Source organism: Dreissena polymorpha, chromosome 12 (genome assembly GCF_020536995.1).
Source record: "Dreissena polymorpha isolate Duluth1 chromosome 12, UMN_Dpol_1.0, whole genome shotgun sequence".
Lineage (NCBI taxonomy): Eukaryota > Metazoa > Mollusca > Bivalvia > Myida > Dreissenidae > Dreissena > Dreissena polymorpha.
Window position 1 is genome coordinate 56,441,267 of NC_068366.1, and position 19,683 is coordinate 56,460,949.

Sequence of the window (19,683 nt, forward strand, 5' to 3'; positions counted from 1 at the left end):
AATGTGACCTCTAGATTGTTTAAAAGGCAAATGTTTACGCTGCACAACACACATCACATGACGGACCATTAGCACATTGTGCTCAGGTGAGCTAAAGGGCAAAAAGATAATCACTAGAAATTTGTTTCCACAATAAAATGGTCCTGTGCAACTTCCTTACCATGAACATACACAGTAGTGTGTCCTGCTTCATTAAAACATACTTTCATACTTAAATATGTCTTGCCATTGCTTTGATCTGAATGTAAACAGAGAATGTCAAGGTCTCTAGAGTGCATATTGACAATACATTGCTTTGGATCACTTCGTTCAGTATGTAACACTCAACCCTATTAGGCACAGTGATCTCAACTTGACAGTCTCAAACGTCAGCTGAGTCTGGTTCTGTTGTTGACGATGACAAACCACACTGAATTGCTTTGTCTTCATACAATGCAGTGTTGAGAGATGTATCATCCTCAGTTCTCAGTTATGGATTCATCCTCATCGAGCAGGAAACCATCGTCAAGCGCTGTTGGGGATGATTCATCATGTCAAGATGGCTTGTGCTTCTTCTGTACCCCATAACTCAGTCACTTCCTCCTGGGCAAGGCCAAACTGAAAATACAAATGAGCATATCAGATGAACACCAAATCATATGATATGTATTATATGCTATTCTAAATTTAGATAAAAAATATAAAGGCCTCATGGAATTTATAAAGAAGGCATACAAGCATGCAATTTATAATGTTTCATAGGTGAATTATTTGTCTTTCCATCAGCATTTTAACCTGACAACATTCAGGCTGTTCAGTTGACTTGTTACTGCATATTGTAACAAGACTATTGCCAAGCAATATATGTCCGAAACCGGCTCCACCATTGTCAGAAATTCCACCATGGTCAGAATTCTTTTTTTGTTGTTGCTATATCAACCAGAAGTTTTGACGTAGGAACAAAATGAAATGACTTGCATAAAGTCCATATAGCCATCTATCCATGTTTCAAGTTTCATGAAAAAATATGAAGAACTTTTAAAGTTATCGCAGGATCCAGAAAAGTGTGACTGACTGACAGACAAAGCGAAAAACGGTAGGGGACAATAATGGCAATTTCTCTATAAGATATAACAGACTATACTGCAGTTGACGCCCCAAAAGACAGTTACCTTTAAAATAAGGATTTATGTGTGTTACATGAAATTATGTTACATTGTAACTTAAAACACTTCCATAATACAAAATTCATTTTCTTGTAATAGAATGAGCTTCATTTTTATAAATTCATTGTCATATTTCAGCAAATGAACACCGAAAGACAATAAACAACCAATCCACCATTTACACCACACAATACCTGGTAATAAGACAAAATGTTGTCTTATTTCCAAGTATTGTGTGGTATTAAATAATACCTGAGCTAAGACACCTTATATTATAAATTGATCAACAAGCACCTGTTTCAAATTAAATTCTTAGATTTAATATTCCTTGATTAATGGATTAAAATTAAATTATAATTAAATTCGTATATGAATAATTAAACGACTATTGATATAAAAACTAAATTTATAAATTAAATCATATATTAAATGCTCAATTTATTAAAAACTTCCTTAACTGATAAAACTGAAGCACTTCTTTAATTAAGCACATTATTCATGGTTTTAACTGAACAAAATAAACAAACCATTATCTAGACTTATTTACAAAAAGTAAGATTGCCAATGAGAATGAAGTCAAATTATAAATGTTTAAATTATTATAAAAAGTTGATTTAATTGGGGAGAGCTACCGTAATCTCTTATCTGGTATCATACTGTGTCTGCAATAATAAATTTGAGATACATCAACTAATAAGGGACATTTCAACACCCATATAGCCATAAACTAGATGACAAAATTAATTGGCAGTTCTGTATGAAATATTACACAACATTAGTAACTGGTTTCAAATTGACATCTTTTTTGGGTGGTTTTTATGGATATTTAGGAAAGTTAAAAAAGGAGGAAAGGAATCCATCTCTGTGTGCCCTTAAATTGAATCCAGATACTGAGATATGCTCAGTTGTTCATTGTTTAAGAAATCAATACTTATGAACTATTATCATATTATATAGTACTTAAAATGACTTTACTGTAATTAATATGCACAGGTTGAATTTGAGCTTTAATTCCATTGAAATCCTAGCCATAATCCTTGTCAACTGTAATCTCACATAATCTCCCTCCTTGTATTGCCAGCTAGAGTCCATTTCTGTGTAACAAATTTATTTTTTATTCATTTTTGTATGATTTCAATCATCTTGAGATACAATTATTTATAACAAGAGCTGTCAGAGGACAGCGCGCTCATCTATTCGAGTGCTTGACAGTATAACGTAATCCATCATGGAGAGGAGGGGGGGGGTATAATGTGGGTGAGTGAATCATTTAATAGATGATCTTTCAAAAATAAGAAAAAAACAAGATGTGTTTGTGAAACACAATGTCCCCCTATATGACGTTTGACCTTGTAGGATGACCTTGACCCTTCACCACTCAAAATGTGCAGCTCCATGAGATACACATGCATTTCAAATATAAAATTGCTAGTTCAATATTGCAGAAGTGACATTACATGAGCAATTTTGACCCATATATTTGACCTTGAAGGATGACCTTGACCTTTCACCACTTAAAATGTGCAGCTCCATGAGATACACATTCATGCCAAATATCAAGTTGCTATCTTCAATATTGCAAAAGTATTTATAAAATTAGCGATTTGGGCCACATATATTTGACCTCTGACCTTGAAGGATGACCTTGACCTTTCACCACTCAAAATGTGCAGCTCCATGAGATACACATGCATGCCAAATATCAAGTTGCTATCTTCAATATTGCAAAATAACTCATAAAATGATCGATTTTGGACACATATATTTGACATCTGACCTTGAAGGATGACCTTGACCTTGACCTTTCACCACTCAAAATGTGCAGCTCCATGAGATACACATGCATGCCAAATATCAAGTTGCTATCTTAAATATTGAAATACTGCAAAAGTGTACATTAAATGAGCGATTTTGACCCATATATTTGACCTTTGACCTTGAAGGATGACCTTGACCTTTCACCACTCAAAATGTGCAGCTCCATGAGATACATATGCATGCCAAATATCAAGTTGCAATCTTCAATATTGCAAAAGTTATTGCAAATGTTAAAGTTGGCGCAAACCAACCAACCAATCAACCAACAGACCAACCAACCAACCAACAGACCAACAGACAGGGCAAAAACAATATGTCCCCCACTATAGCGGGGGACATAAAAATTAAAAAAAAAACAGGGGAGGGGGGAGATTGGGGGCGGGTGGGGGGGGCTTCTAGATGGGCGTCGGGGATGGTTTTGCATTGTGGTATGTCGGGTAAGTGTTGTTTTGTAAAACTTTAACATAGATTTATAATTAATATGTATATTCTAAGTATAATTCTGTCAAAATGCGTGATACAGTTGTCTGCTCTTGTTTATAGGTTGGGGTCATGTTGGTCATGAAGTATGCACAATATGAAAGCAATATGTCAAGGGACATAGGAAATAATTGGGGTAGTACGCAAACTTTAACATAGATTAATCAATAATATGCATATTCTAAGTATAAAGGGGGCCATAATTCTGTCAAAATGCTTGATACAGTTGTCTGCTCTTGTTTATAGGTTAAGGTCATGTTGGTAAAGAAGTGTGCAAAATATAAAAGCAATATGTCAAGGGACATAGGAAATATTTGGGTAGTACGCAAACTTTAACATAGATTTATCAATAATATGCATATTCTAAGTATAAAAGGGGACATAATTCTGTCAAAATGCTTGATACAGTTGTCTGCTCTTGTTTATGGGTTGGGGTCATGTTGGTAAAGAAGTATGCAAAATATGAAAGCAATATGTCAAGGGACATAGGAAATATTTGGGGTAGTACGCAAACTTTTACATTTGCACGCTAACGCCAACGCAAACGCTGGGGTGAGTAGGATAGCTCCACTATATATATTTCATATATTATAGTCGAGCTAAAAAATAAAGTTTATCACACTCTTTCAGTTATGATTGCCATTTGCCCTTATTCATGCACCTGCAAATTAGGATAAAAAAGTCTGTAGTACATTTCTTATGTTATATAGGAATTTCACTAAGCAAATGTGAGCAAAATAAAATAAAATTTGCACGTCAGAGAAAAAAGTTATGATGATTCAAGCACCATTTGTATAGCTTTAATCACTCAAAATATGGAAGTTTTTTTTCAAAAGTTAAAATGGCTGATAGCAAGTATGTGAAAGATGGGGTAAATTACATCTTGTATAATTTGATTGTTTCAAGGAACATCTGACATTATGAAAATATGGGAAACCATAAAACTCAATCAGCACATAAAATCATCCATGGTATATGTTTTCATTTCTAGTCGCTACAACAATGAGGAGATTGATTGAAAATAAAATTAGCTTAAAACATGCACTTACAAGATGGGTATACTAAAATCTGGTATAATTTTCTTATGCAACAGAATATCACTATGAAAATTGGACTTATAATAATAAATTAAGTACAATCAGCACTTAAAAAAAAATTAAGTTATCACATGATGCAATGCAACGTTTTTTAGCTTTGGTCACTCAAAATATGCATTTTTTTGCAGAAAATCAAAATTGCTTAATTCAAATATCTGAAAAACTGGATAAGTTAAAACTTGCATAATTTCATCATTTAAAGGAATATCACATTGTAAATATGGGCAGCCATCAAACTCAATTTGCACTGAAAATAATACAGTTTATGATACAAGCCATAGTATATGTTTTTAGTGTTAGTCAGTACAACTAGGAAGAGTTTAGATGGAAGCTATTTTTGGCTTTAAACATGCACCTGCAAAATGGGGGGTATAATATATTGTGTATTTTCTTAAGCAAAGAAATATCTAAATTAAAATATGGGCAGCCTTTAAACTCAATTGGCACTTTGAATGCCACCATATGTGATGTGATCCATAGTTTATATTTGAAGTTTAATAATAAGTCGTTACAACTATGAAGAGTTTGGATTTTTTAACTCTTCATAGTTGTAGCGACTTGAGCTTCAAATAATTTTTTTTATAAACTTTGGTTTAAAGAATGCACCTGCAAAAAGGGGTAAATACAATCTAGTGCATTTTTCTTATGCAAAGGAATGAATATCACAATGAAAATGTGGGACTAAATAATTTACAATTAGTACTTTAAAAAAATATAAGTTATGATATGATGAAATGCACCCTTTTTTTTAGATTTGGTCATTCAAAATATATTTAAGTTTTTTACACCCCCCCCCACAACAATTGCTAGGGAGAGGGGGGGGGGAGGGCTATAAGGTATAAAGTAGTATTTAGTATATTTTGTCAGGACCATAACTATGTCATTCAATTCGAGATGTTATATGTGGTCCATATATCTTGTTTGGATTACACTAATTTTAATAGTGTTTCCTATGTGGTCAGCCATACAAATTATGAATCCTATAATGACAAACCGTGTCAAATGTGTTCTTTTCTATTGATGTAAAGAAATACTAAAATTACTTAATAATATTTTCAATTTTTTGCAAGCATTTCCCACATATTGGGAATGTATGTCACAGTTGTTTATGTGTTGGGTATGGCAAAATATATCAATTTGATATCTATAAATATATCTGAATGTTATTTATACATGTCTGACTTTATATTAAAAAAGAAATATTTGCAAAATATATGTAAGTACGGTCGTGAAATATTACCCATAGCTTCAAAGGGCACCAAAAGTCCAGTCTTTAAAAAATCTGAGAAAAAACAAAAAACAAACAAGAGACGTGTTAATGTCAGAAACACAATGCCCCCTATTGCGCCGCTTTGAAGCCATATAATTGACCTTTGACCTTGATGGATGACCTTGACCTTTCACCACTCAAAATTTGCAGCTCCATGAGATACACATGCATGCCAAATATCAAGTTGCTACCTTCAATATTGCAAAAGTTATGGCAAAATGTTAAAGCTATACCCGTACGAAATAATGGGGCGGATTCCGGGCGTAATCAGGGCGGAATTGGCACGTAATGTTGGAATTACGCCCGTACAACTGGCGGAATGAGTTTTACGCCCGGAACTAAAATTATTTCTGGGCGTAATTCAACTGTTTTTTCCGGGCGTAAAACAAATCCGGGCGTATTTTTATACTTAGAATTTGTATGATGGAGATTTGTGGACGGAATTTTGCACTTTGTTTCTTTCGTGGGGCAGAATTTCATACTTATAAAATATTTGTGAAGCCACATGACGGAATTTTGAACTTAGTAGTTTTTATAGAGAGTAATATTGGACTGAACAATAACTTAATAAATTTAATTTAAACCAAAGTACTGAACAAAATATTACCAGTAACTGATAACTTAAAAAATGTTTTTAAAAAAAATATTTAATTTTATTTATACAGTTGTACAATCAATGAACATTCATTATAGACACAACTATTTCAGTCACAGTATAATTAATTCAGCATAAAGCTTTGATCTAATTTATGATTTTCATGTTCAGATTCTAAAACATATTTTGTAGTATTTTTATACTTAATTAATTGTGAGAAGCTGAAAAGGAGACAGACTTGTGAACTTGTGATCATGAATTATACTCTTAGATTTTGCATTATTATTGGCAATATTGCTGGTAAAAAAAATTAGGAGATAACAATAACACATTTTAATTAAATAAATTTTATCTATTGCTGACTTTTACAGTTTCCACTTATAATTTTAAGTCTGAGGGATGACCATGCATTAAAAATCTATATGCACTTATTTTTTTAATTCACTTCTTTAATTCTTCTTCTTTTTTGAAAATTTTGCTCATTTTTAATTATTATTTCATAATTATAATAATGACTGTAAAGTTTAATAAAGAACAAGACTTGGTAATGTTTTCATCATTTTAAGGTTTCCTTTAACATTAAACACACAACAGTCTAGTTTAATATTATTTGTTTATATCATCAATATGAATGCAGTTTCTCTGCATGTTACTCTATAAATTTTTTTTATAGTAATTAAGATTTCCCCAGTCTGAAAAGACCATAATTATGTACATAATTATACCAAACCAATGTTAATTTAATCTCAGATAAACACTGACAACCTGCTGAGTTGATCTCATGTATTGTGCTGCCCATTCTATACTCACCAAAGGCTGAGTCACATCTGTACATGTTTATAAACCATCTGGGCTCATCAGGCTTCAGTGGATTGGTCAGTGGTACAGGAAGTGAGTGGTAGAAGTTGCAGTTTGAAAACATTAGAGCGGTTAAGCAAATTACTGACTCTGAACTAAATTGTCAGTATAATACTTAAGCAAAATGAGGACTAAACTGTAGTGAAAAAATGTCTTGCAGGGAGTACTGTGTCAAAAACAATTTGTATTTAATACACATAATGTGGAAATGAACAATAAGTTTGTTGCAAAAGAGGTTCAAATTGGCTCAGGTTTAACTGTGATTTGGTCTCACCAAATTCCTGTGTTTTTGGAATACTGCAGAACAGCATAAAAGGTTTGTATTTTTACTCCTTCATTCCTCTATTATTTAGATTATTAACTGATATAATTGTAATTGTATTTGTGTACTGTCCCAGTGGGAAATGTAACAGGATGATGAAAAGTAGACGGGCATCTGAAGGAAAAACAACACAGTTTGAAACTAAAATGAAATACACAAATTTCTTTAAAATATATAGTAAGTACTTAAATTAACATTTCATTTTCAGATTATGTCATAGGATTAGGGAGAAAGGTTGCTGGTGGCATAACAAATTTTCCCTTCTCGGACCTCAAAAGCCACACCACAAATTGAAGAATTTGTTTGCAAGAAAGCACAGTGTTGAAAAAAACATGTGAAAAAATGAACTTTTTTATATAAATTTTGCTCTGTGTGCGCGCCCGGATGATGAGCACAAAGCGGTCCTTGACAAAGGAAAGCTGGATTTGTTGATAGGTAAATCACAATTTTACTATACAAGTTATTGTATTATTAGTTTGAAATAGTTAAGTTCAAAATAAAGATTAATTCGAATTATACGATTAGTGATCCTCAGGGCTAGGCCTGTCAATAACAGGGTGTCTCAGTACCTTGCCGCACTAAGATCCAAACCTGCCCCCTTTGACCCCCAGTCATGTTTTTAATTGGTTCTGATCACATTATTTTACAGAACATTCAATGAATTTTCAATAAACTAATTTTATTTTAACAGTGAAACTAGTTTTATCAATTAAAAAAATTATTTTTATGCCCCCCTTCGAAGAAGAGGGGGTATATTGCTTTGCTCATGTCGGTCTGTCTGTCGGTCGGTCGGTCCGTCCGTCCACCAGGTGGTTGTCAGACGATAACTCAAGAATGCTTGGGCCTAGGATCATGAAACTTTATAGGTACATTGATCATGACTTGCAGATGACCTCTATTGATTTTGAGGTCACTAGGTCAAAGGTCACGGTTACCTGAAATAGTAAAATGGTTTCCAGATGATAACTCAAGAACGCATACGCCTAGGATCATGAAACTTCATGGGTAGATTGATCATGACTCGCAGATGACCTCTATTGATTTTGAGGTCACTAGGTCAAAGGTCAAGGTCACAGTGACCCGAAATAGTAAAATGGTTTCCGGATGATAACTCAAGAACGCATAAGCCTAGGATCATGAAACTTCATGGGTAGATTGATCATGACTCGCAGATGACCCCTATTGATTTTGAGGTCACTAGGTCAAAGGTCAAGGTCACAGTGACCCGAAATAGTAATATGATTTTCGGATGATAATACAAGAACGCATATGCCTAGGATCATGAAACTTTATAGGTAGATTGATAATGACTCGCAGATGACCCCTATTGATTTTCAGGTCAAAGGTCAAGGTCACGGTGACCCAAAATAGTTAAATGATTTTCGGATGATAACTCAAGAACGCATATGCCTAGGATCATGAAACTTCATAGTTAGATTGATCATGACTCGCAGATGACCCCTATTGATTTTGAGGTCACAAGGTCAAAGGTCAAGGTCACGGTGACCCGAAATAGTAAAATGATTTTCGGATGGTAACTCAAAGACGCTTTTGCCTAGGATCATGACACTTCATAGGTACATTGATCATGACTTGCAGATGACCCCTATTGATTTTCAGGTCACTAGGTCAAAGGTCAAGGTCACAGTGACAAAAGTCGTATTCACACAATGGCTGCCAGTACAACGGACAGCCCATATGGGGGGCATGCATGTTTTACAAACAGCCCTTGTTAAAATGAAAATGCATGTAATATTAAATAATATGCGCATATATTGCACATGTTATTTGAAAATATTCCACAGGGATAAATATCCAAGCACATTCAAAAGTGTACTTAGTTGCCAAATTTGGACCCTATCTTTTTCAAATCCTAGATGGGGCCCTGGATTAGATAAAAAGTTTGAAAAAGCAATTAATTCTACATAAGTTGTTAACAGTATTTGCAATAGGTGCACCCCTTCTCGAAATAAAATACGCTTTTTAACAAAATACACTTTAAGAAGTGCATTTATTCTGCGCTTTCTCCAAAAAAGTGTATTTTTTCTGCGTCTTTCGTTTTAAAAGTACACTTAAGTGCATTAAAGTGTATTTTTCGAAATTAGAGCGCGTTTTTTCATAATCTTTTGAATTGCCAAGTGTATTTTTTCTGTACTTTTATATGATTGAGTGCGTCTTTTCAATGGAAGTGTATTTTAAACTATATATTTTCCAAGACAGTGTGTCTTTTCAATTTAAGCGTATTTAAGTGTATTAATAAGTGTATCTTTTCTGGGTCTGAACATATTTTATACTTTTCATACATTATATATTAGTAGTAAAAATTTTGTAGTATTTACAAAAACAACACAAATACAAGTGTTATGTATGACATTATCAAATGTTTATTGATTATTTGAAAACATCAAGAAAATAATACTATTCATAATAAATTTTTTAACAACAATGCTTAACAGCTTTAAAAAGCACAAGTTCAACTAAATCAGGCTGTGGGTCACTTATTAAAAATATTGAACGTGTCAAAAATATTATGTGGGCTTCTGGCAAGCCCACATAATATTTTTGACACTTTCAATATTTTTAATATTTAAATTATATTTTCTCAAATTTCTTATACTGATATTTAACCCAAATAAAATTAATATCTACCACATTGTCTACTAAACACATTTTTTAAAGGCAATTAAAATAATATTTATAATAGAATTATAATTTTCTAACACCTTTCAGTATGTCAAATTGAAATATTCACAAATAAATATAATATGCTAAGGGTTATGTGCATGTATTGTAATTTGTGATTTCATAAACAATAAACAGATTGTCATTTCTCAGTAATGATATTCAATTTAAGGTCACAAAGAGAAGAATTGTTATCAGTGATGTGTATTATTCCATAAATATTTTGGTGTTGAAATTTGCCTTTATCAGTAGATATATCTCAAGCTGACACAACAGATAAAAGATCAGCTCTCCCCCAATTAAATCAAATATGCATCATAAACACTAATCTCTTATCAGTGATGCAGCAATGCCTAACAAAGGGGTGCATATCATCTGCATACTTTTGATTGGTTGATAGTTTTTGTATTGAAAACAAGCCACTTTTGATTGGTTTAGGACACAGGAAGTAAATTTGTTTAAACAAGCAGGTGTCAGCAACTGATAATGAGCTACATTTTTAGACATGATTTAGCAAATTAAGATTTTAAATTGTACTTGTAGTGTCAAATGTCTTGAAATACTGTCAGCATGAAGTATTGTGTGATGAAAACAAAGTGTATTTACTACAATGAAGTAAATCAAAGGAGGTCCAAAGTGGCTGGATACTGAAGAACAGTTGTAACAGGTTTGTATTTTTATTTCTGCATCCCTTTTTTAATTAAGTTCATTGAATTAATTATGATCATTATCATGTTTATGTATTGTCTCTGGTATAAGGATAAGTAAATGCATTGTAATTTTAAGGAAAACTAACACCAATTGAAACAAAAATAGATAAATATACAAATGAAAAAGTGTTAATGTTGTGTACAGTGAATTATTATGGCTGTGTTTTATGGTTATTGTCATCTTAAACTTTATTTATAGCTAAGTCTGGTCATTACTGAATGGACTTCTTTCCCTCATATTTCAATGAGAACTTTTATATTTTGATTTTAAAGGTAAAACTCTTGCCCCAAGGAAAGAATGTGCATTATCACCTGCTAAAAAAGGAAGAAACAGGGGGATACTGACTGATGTATGGACTTTAACACCAGGTTTTTACCCTTCATCAGTTGGCCAACTAGAGTGAAGCAGGAGAGTGGGCTGTGCTTGACTAAGAAAAGCTGGATTTGTTGAGAGGTAAAACTATACAGGTTATTGCATTTAAAATGCATCACACTTCCAGCCAGTCCAGACAGCCAAATGAGACCACGCATCTTAGTTCATTTTCAAACTGTATTGTCTACAAAACGCTATTTCTTTGATGATAAGAGTTTAGTCACATGTGATCACAGGATTAAAAAATTGCAAAAATAAACAAACAAAAACAACAAGCAAACAAACTTGCATTGATTTAAATTTCTAATTATAATCGCAACAAGATTACCATTACAGCAATATTTCATAGTTAAGTGAAACAAAAACCTTACAATTTAACAAGTATGAAGAATGCCTCGCCCTTTTGATAGTGTGTGATATCATGTTTATCTTTTGCAGATCAATACGCATTCAAGATCCTTAAGAAGAGAAGGACACAAGCAACATCAGTGGTAGATGTCACTCCAGCCCCTGCTTTTCCGGTCTCGCCTGCTGCTTTCCAGGTCCCTCCAGCTGCCAAGATCAGGTCTAGGCACTGGCTGCCATCCAGGTCCCCCTGGCGGTTGCGGTCGTGTTCTCAAATGGCTGCTGTACTGGACTACTGGTCCCACCACCATATTCGGTCAAGGTCTCTCCAAATGCTGAAGTCCAGGTTCCTCCGGCCACTGCGGTTCAGGTACCCCCAACAGCTGTGACCTAGTTCTCTGCAGCAGCTGCGATCTAAATATATTGACCCACTGCGGAACACTGCGGTTAATCGTTTTTTCCATACAATCTTCCACAAATGCCTCATTTTATAATGAAGTGTACAATTCTTATGTTCATATTTGTTTGTGTTATAAAGATGATTTTCCTGCACATTGTGTTTTTTTCCCTTAAAACTGCATGGGGCTATTACTTTTTTTACTGAAACATATCAGCACAAAATTGTAAAAGACTTTAACATACTTTAATACAAAAAAGTGTTTAAACCCACAGGAAACCACCTTGCCATAAACCCACAAAAACTTACTGAGCAGGTTATTGTTTGCCAAAACCTAGCGAGTGTGCGTTTCATTGTCCATATGCTTATAAATTTAATAATTAGAATGAATTATCTTTAATGTATTTTTTTTAGATATATAAACTCAAGAAACTTACATAATTTTTGCGCCACATTACAAGTTTATTTGAATTTGTGTCACTCCTAAGATTTTCCCACGGCCTCCGAATGTCTCTCTTACCCTCTGAAAGTGTTTGTGTTTAGAAATTATTTATAACGTTATTTTTAATAAATAAATCTATTTCAGACTATAAAATACTGTTCTAGCTGTTGATATGTCCCCTTTATAGTTAAAACTGAGATAACTTGTAAGTAAATAGTTGTAAATGGTTGTATATATTTCCAAGTTTGGAAAGTTATGTAGATCTCAAATGTGCTTTCATGTCCATAGTGCTTATATATTTAATAATAAGAACGAATTATCTTTGATGTCATTTTAGGGTTTTTTCATACAAACTCGAAAAACTTACATAATTTGTGCGCCACATTACAAGTTTGGCAAGAAAAAATCTTTAACAATATTAAAAACCATGTGAGGATTGAGAAAGATTTAAAAAAAACTATTTTGCTATTTGACAATTTGGTAAGCCTACATGTATGTCTTTGTCTTTCAACATATTTTATTTGCCATTGTTATTTATTGTGATATTGTTTGAAAAAATTGTATATTGACATGTTTTTTTTCAATGCATTCTTTGTATGGAACAATGTAAACCAAAAAGTATAGGGACAGGGGGAAGCAGTTGCAGAGGAAAGCGGAAAAGCTTTTAAGCACCCATAGAATGGCCTTAACTACTTGTTTATTTTAAAATGATTTATGTGAATAAATGTGTTTATTTCAAAGTTTATTTGCTGTTGTTCTCTCAGATCATATTTAAACCGGCCACTTTTCATATCCAAATGAATGTTTTTTTAATAGACATTTTCAAAGATACACTTAAGTGCACTTTATACACTAAAAATACACTTGAGCGTTTTTTTTTCTTCAAAAAATACACTAGAGCGTATTTTAAACAAAAATACACTTGAGCGTATTTTTTTCCCCAAATTTTTCAAAAAATACACTAGAGCGTATTTTTTTCAAAAAATACACAAGAGCGTATTTAAGTGTATTTTTTCATTTTTTCCTAAGTAAATTAAAACGCTTAAAATACGCTTCAAGTGTACTTTTTGGGGAACAAAAAAAAACGGTAAGCGAATTAATACACTTAAATACACTTAAGCGTATTAATTCACTTAAAAACACTAAAGTACACTTTAAAATACACACAAAAGTGCATTTATACACTCAAAAAGTGTATTATTTGAACAGAAAAATGCACTTGTTTAGTTAAATGCGCTTTAAAGCGCATGTTATTGGCACCATATTTTTTTCAGCAAAAAATACGGTGCCAATAACATGCGCTTTAATGCGCATTAAATGCGCATTTAGTGCACTTTTTCGAGAAGGGACTGTAGTTGTACTTAATATCAAATTGCATTTCAGATTATGACATAGGATGGGGGGAATCGTGGACCTGAACAATACTGTGATAGAGAGGAATTCCTACTCAAGAAAGCAGTTTAAAAAACACAGTCAATGTGAAAGAGTGAACTTTTTTATTTTGGCCGTGTATAAGAACAGTTTGTTTTTTAAAAAGTGCATGTCTATCAAATTATTTTTTATGTATATATATTGAATATTTTTGTTGTTTGTCTTTAAAAGCTACATTGTATCTTAAAAGTATCATCAAAATGCGGAACGAAAATGCATACATTTTCCGCATAAGTTCCACATTTTTTGTGACTGCGGAAAACATGCGGGGATTTTCAGCATTTGTTCCGCATTTGCAGAAGTATAAAATGGTGATCCATGTTTTTAAAATGTATTATCTTAAAATAAATATAAAGATACTATGTTAAATGTATCTTGTCATAATTTTGATTAGTTTTTAGCTAAACTGAGCACAAAGTGCTCATGGTGAGCTTTTGCGATCGCCTTTTATTTTTTCAAATGGCCTGTCCTTATATGGGTATATGGGTATATTTACAATATGCATGTAATCCGATTTCCGCCCGGTATCTAAATTACGCCCGTAATCTAAGTTACGCCCGTAATTTTAACATTCCGCCTGTAATCTGAATTCCGCCCATAAACTGTTTTCCGCCCGTAATTTAAAATTCCGTCCCACCTCATTTACATATTTCGCCCCTGTTTTCCGCCCGGATTACGCCCGGAATCCGCCCCTCTTCTTAAAATCATATATAGAAAAATACGCCTGGAAATATTTTTTACGCCCGGAATTTAGTTTGCGATTCCGTGCCGATTCCGGGCGGAACATTTCGTACAGGAAGTGGTGGGGGACATAAAAAGATATACGGCGTTTAATGTGGTTGGAGTTGCTGAAAAGTAAAGAGTTCAATGAATGAGATCAAAGATAGTGAATGTCTTTTTCGGTGCAGTTCTTAGCTACATCAAATGCAGTACAAGATGTTAAGCGGAGTTTTTGCGACTTATTTAACATTATTTCATAATGCTGGTCATAAATCTATAATACAAAACAGGAAACCAAAAGAAGAATGGAAGTGAAATTAAAACATAAGTCAACCAGTCACACCCGAAGTATCCGTACATATTTAAAATATTCATACGCATGTTCTTCGAACAAACCTGTTTTAATGGTTTGTTGGGCATTTCTATTTGATTTGATTATTTACAGTATCGTGAATCATCGTGCACATGCTTAATACATTAGTTTATATGGTGGAATAATTCTTGTTAAATTTATCAAAAATAATATTTATCATGGTATTGTTTGAAACACAATAAGATTCTTTTATTGACATACCATAATTATATTGCTCAAATTAGCCAATGGAATAAATGAGGTGTCTTTATCCGTGTCTAGCCCCGGGATATTTTTTATTTGAATTTTATTGAACATTTACAAAGGTCAGGTATGGTGAAAAGCTGGCTTAGACAGCTTCGCAGAAAAAGTACAATTGAAACATGTAACTGTTAAGCGGGTGCTTATTGTAGCACAAAACAAAGCCTGCATATTTACTTGGCTCTGGAGATAATCTGTCTACTGGGGCAGGTGTTGTCCCCCAATAGCTTATCTTATGAGTTAATTTATAAACTGCATTTGATGTTCATGGGCATTTGAAAAGTGCAGTCACTCATAAGACTTCTATCAGGATGGATAGAAAATGCCAGAGTCTCTCCACTGGTGCAGAAGTTGCATCAATTGCTTTTTCACAAAGTAACTTTTATACATGGGTTAACATGGTTCAGTAAAAATTTCATGAAATCAATTATTTGACTCATTACTTAACTGTTCCCACACCTAGCTCCAACACTTATTTTTTGCATAAATGCAGATTATTAATACATTAGACTGTATTCAGAACTCCACTAATCGTTAGGTACAATCAACTTTTTACTGTTATGACCCTAGTGTCACATGAATATTCTGATACTTACTGAGTTTTAACAAAACTATTGCCATGCAATATAAGTCCACTACCGATGAAACTCCACCATTTTCAGCAATATTTCTAGTCTATTTGTTGCCATAGCAATCAGAATGCTTGTCGTTGGAACAAAATGAAATGACGTGCATAATCTCCATATTGCCATCTATTCATGTTTCAAGTTCCATGAAAAAAATATGTAGAACTTTTAAAGTTATCGCAGGATCCACTATTTTCAGCCATATTTCTTGTCTATTTGTTGCTATAGCAACCATAATTCTTGCTGTAGGAACAAAATGAAATGACGTGCATAATCTCCCTATTGCCATCTATCCATGTTTAAAGTTTCATGAAAAAATATGAAGAACTTTTAAAGTTATCGCAGGATCCAAAAGTGTTACAGACTGACTGACTGACTGACTGACTGACTGACAGACAGACAGACAGAGCACAAACCTTAAGTCCCCTCCAGTTTCACCAGTGGGGGGAATAACAATACACAACCCCGTGGATCTAGGTCAATTTTATTTGTACCTCATATAAATTAGTGGAAAAACCAGTTGTAGGCAAGTTCGGAATAATAACTATTGTTCAGACTTAATCCCTTGAAATAACCCTAGGGCCAAGGGAAATAAGAGATCTACACCACTTGAGTAATTAACCCTTTGCATGCTGGGGAATTTGTCGTCTGCTAAAATGTTGTCTGCTGAATTTCTAAAATTAGCATTTTTTTTGATTTTTTTTTCAAAGAATACTATCAGAATAGAAAACAGTTTAGATCCTGAAGAGATGCCACGTTTTGAGTGTGGCGACTCATCTGGATCCAAACTGTTTGCAAAGGCCTTCAAAATTCAGTTCCAGCACTGAAAGAGTTAACTACATGATAAGTTGGCAAGTATCTGATGTTGTTCATGTGTCATGTGTCTTCATGAACTGAAATTGAATCTGCTTTTTGGTCAAAAGTAATCATAAAATAATAATGAGTCATGACCACTTGCACATAGCAGTAATCTATATTATTATTATTTAAGTAATACAAAAGCTATAATTAATGATCAATCCATGATTAATGGAAAAAGAAATAAATTAATAATCATGATGATAACAGATTAACAATTATGATTACCCCATGTCTGCAACTGGAAACTTAGCAACTTATTGAAAATATAACCCCATTTCTCAGGTAAAAAGTGTTATCAACTAATCAAATAATTATGATATGTTATTTGTACTAAATACTTCAATAAAAAATGAAAATAAGATTTAAAATTTAACATTTGCACTACAATAGATAGCAATTTGTGTGTCAGTGATGTGAGACACAAAGAAACTAATATCTGAAAGCATGTGCAATACCCTTAATGTTTTGAAACATATTTTGCATGAAATGCAGTGCTCCAGATATTAGCTGCGTCTGTGTCTTTCACCCTAATAAATTGTTTAAAAACATAAAGAAATACAATATTATGCGTATTGAAAACGCAACCAACTTTACTTTTACCCAAATTCGTCAAATTTAATGCGTATGATACAAAAGCTTTAACCGAAAATACTTTGCTCATTTTCGGTATTTTCTCTTTATAATTATTATTGTAACGCGGCGACGGTTTCATTCAGCAAGCGCCTGGAAGATGGAGCAGGACAACAGTCAAAGTTATTCAAATGTTCTGCTACTAGATTTCATATTTAATTATAGCGTCTGACCAAATTATTTACGACGACATTCATGCGTTTTCAATCTGACTTAATTTGTCGCTCATTGTGCATGTATTTGTAAAGCGTCTGAACTTTCAGTTTCTATTACGATGCAAAATAAAAATGTCTAAGAGAGGTAGAAAGACGTCCGCGATTGTTGGACCAAAAAATCAGTCGATATGTTTGACAGTTACAAAGATGTCAGTTAACGTCAGGGTTTTTTTGTAAGTTAAAAATTTATATTATGGACAGTTTCAAGGATTAAAGATGTTATGAAACATAAGTTTGTAAAGTTTAATAATTATGATAGTTTACAGTTTTATTGAATCAATACAAGTGTGCAGCAACAGAAGTAAAACAGAATGATTTTAATGTATGTATTTTTAGAACTCATTTCACCCTATTTCAAGAATGAAATCACCCTATTTATTTGTGAGCAAGCTCACAAATAATGCAGATGCAATTTTGCAAATCAGTATGGATCAATATGGGCTTAGGTACGGCAGGGATAAATAATTATCTGGGGCACTGGAAATGTACAACTCTCTTTTCTTGAAATAATTAATGAGAAAATCAGAGCTTCCATTGACAAACTTATTTTTTGTATTTTCATCACACCCTAGGGTGAATTAAAAAGAGACAAACCAAAAACAATTTCTGATAGAATATTAGAAATAAGTGTCATATTGGAAATAGTGTCACACAGCATTTTGAGTGAATGTTCAAAAGTAAATACATTTAAAATGCTTTAATGATGAAAAATTTAATGATATATATAAAACGTGCTTATGAAATACTGGGAACAAACTAAAATGAATGTTGCCAGATTGAAATCTAATTGTGGTTTTTCCAGAGACTGTTTATCATCTATTATGTGAGGACACATGAGCATTTAGAAGCCCTTATATCAAGTCTGTCACATTGAATCTTAAATAACGAGTATGAATATTGAATTGTGTAAAAGGTCCCTTTTTAGGGCTGGACAAAATGACAGCCAACTTATGACATTGAAAACAAGTTTTACTGTAAAGTGTAACATGAGCAGTATAACAGTTGGCCCATTGACACCCCATATGCACAAATATTTTTTGGTACTTTTTGACGATGCGAACAGCATCGTCCAAGGTATCATAACCATCAAAATTTTTTTCACAATGGCGACCTATGTAAAAGACCGAGCCAGTCCGATTGAGATAACTCGATTTTTGCAGTTACTTCCCTTTTCCATTCGCCACTGCGTAGGAGATTGCTCGTCATTGATAACATTCTCCTAGCAGAGTTGTCGTTCGTGTTTCAACATTCAACAATGGCCGCCACCATGAGAGTCTCGATTCAAAACTTCCTTACTGCATAAATTGGCTTGTTTCGCTATTTAGAAGCTGTCATTTAGGATATATGAATTATTTATTCACTAAATCTCCGCTTATGACAGCAATAGTTGGAATTCGAAGGATATATACTCGATGTGAATGAAGGACTTTCTGGATCGTAACAGCTTGACACGGCAAAACTGGCATACTGGTATTTTTAGTTATCAATATAAGTCACATTGTGCTTTATAAATTGTATTCGAGCATTTTGCGACTTATTGAATGACTATGATACCCGATATCAACATTTCATCGGGGATTTGCAGATCACCAAGCTGTCCTGAAATTCAACATTGATTTCCAACTCTTTACTGGTTTGTATACTCTTTCTTAGTGTTAGTACTTTTTATCATTTTAAAGTTAAATGAACTGTGTCACAGTAAAAGAGACATTAAGGCGATTGTGGCCAGTTTGTATCTAGATCAGCCTGCAGTCGCTTGAAAGCTGTTTGCTTAAAAGCGTTTTCCTGACAATAACAAATAATTTAATTTGATACTGATTTGACTGCGCTTTTCCTGTGACCTGGCTCAAATAATAGAATTGTCATTAATCAAATTATTTATTTCGAACATTAATCAATTGTTTTTCTTGTCCCTCGGGATCAATGACTCCAGCACTTTCCTGTTGAGAATTGAATACTGCTAAAGGCGATGCTAGGGGGCGTGAGAGATGTTGCACCTTCCAGTATCGCTCGTTTGTTCATTGTCAGCTCGGGTACTACGTACATGTACCCC

General features: G+C 33.4%; 2 long non-coding RNA genes across 2 annotated transcripts; both read left to right on the plus strand.

The window, feature by feature from the left end:
- Positions 1–7,249: 7,249 nt before the first annotated feature.
- On the plus strand, positions 7,250–14,327 carry LOC127853124 (uncharacterized). Its single transcript, XR_008036470.1, has 3 exons — positions 7,250–7,579; positions 7,794–8,020; positions 13,918–14,327. It is a non-coding gene; the product is annotated as an uncharacterized LOC127853124 (long non-coding RNA).
- On the plus strand, positions 10,715–13,279 carry LOC127853122 (uncharacterized). Its single transcript, XR_008036467.1, has 3 exons — positions 10,715–10,934; positions 11,251–11,431; positions 11,789–13,279. It is a non-coding gene; the product is annotated as an uncharacterized LOC127853122 (long non-coding RNA).
- Positions 14,328–19,683: the final 5,356 nt, after the last annotated feature.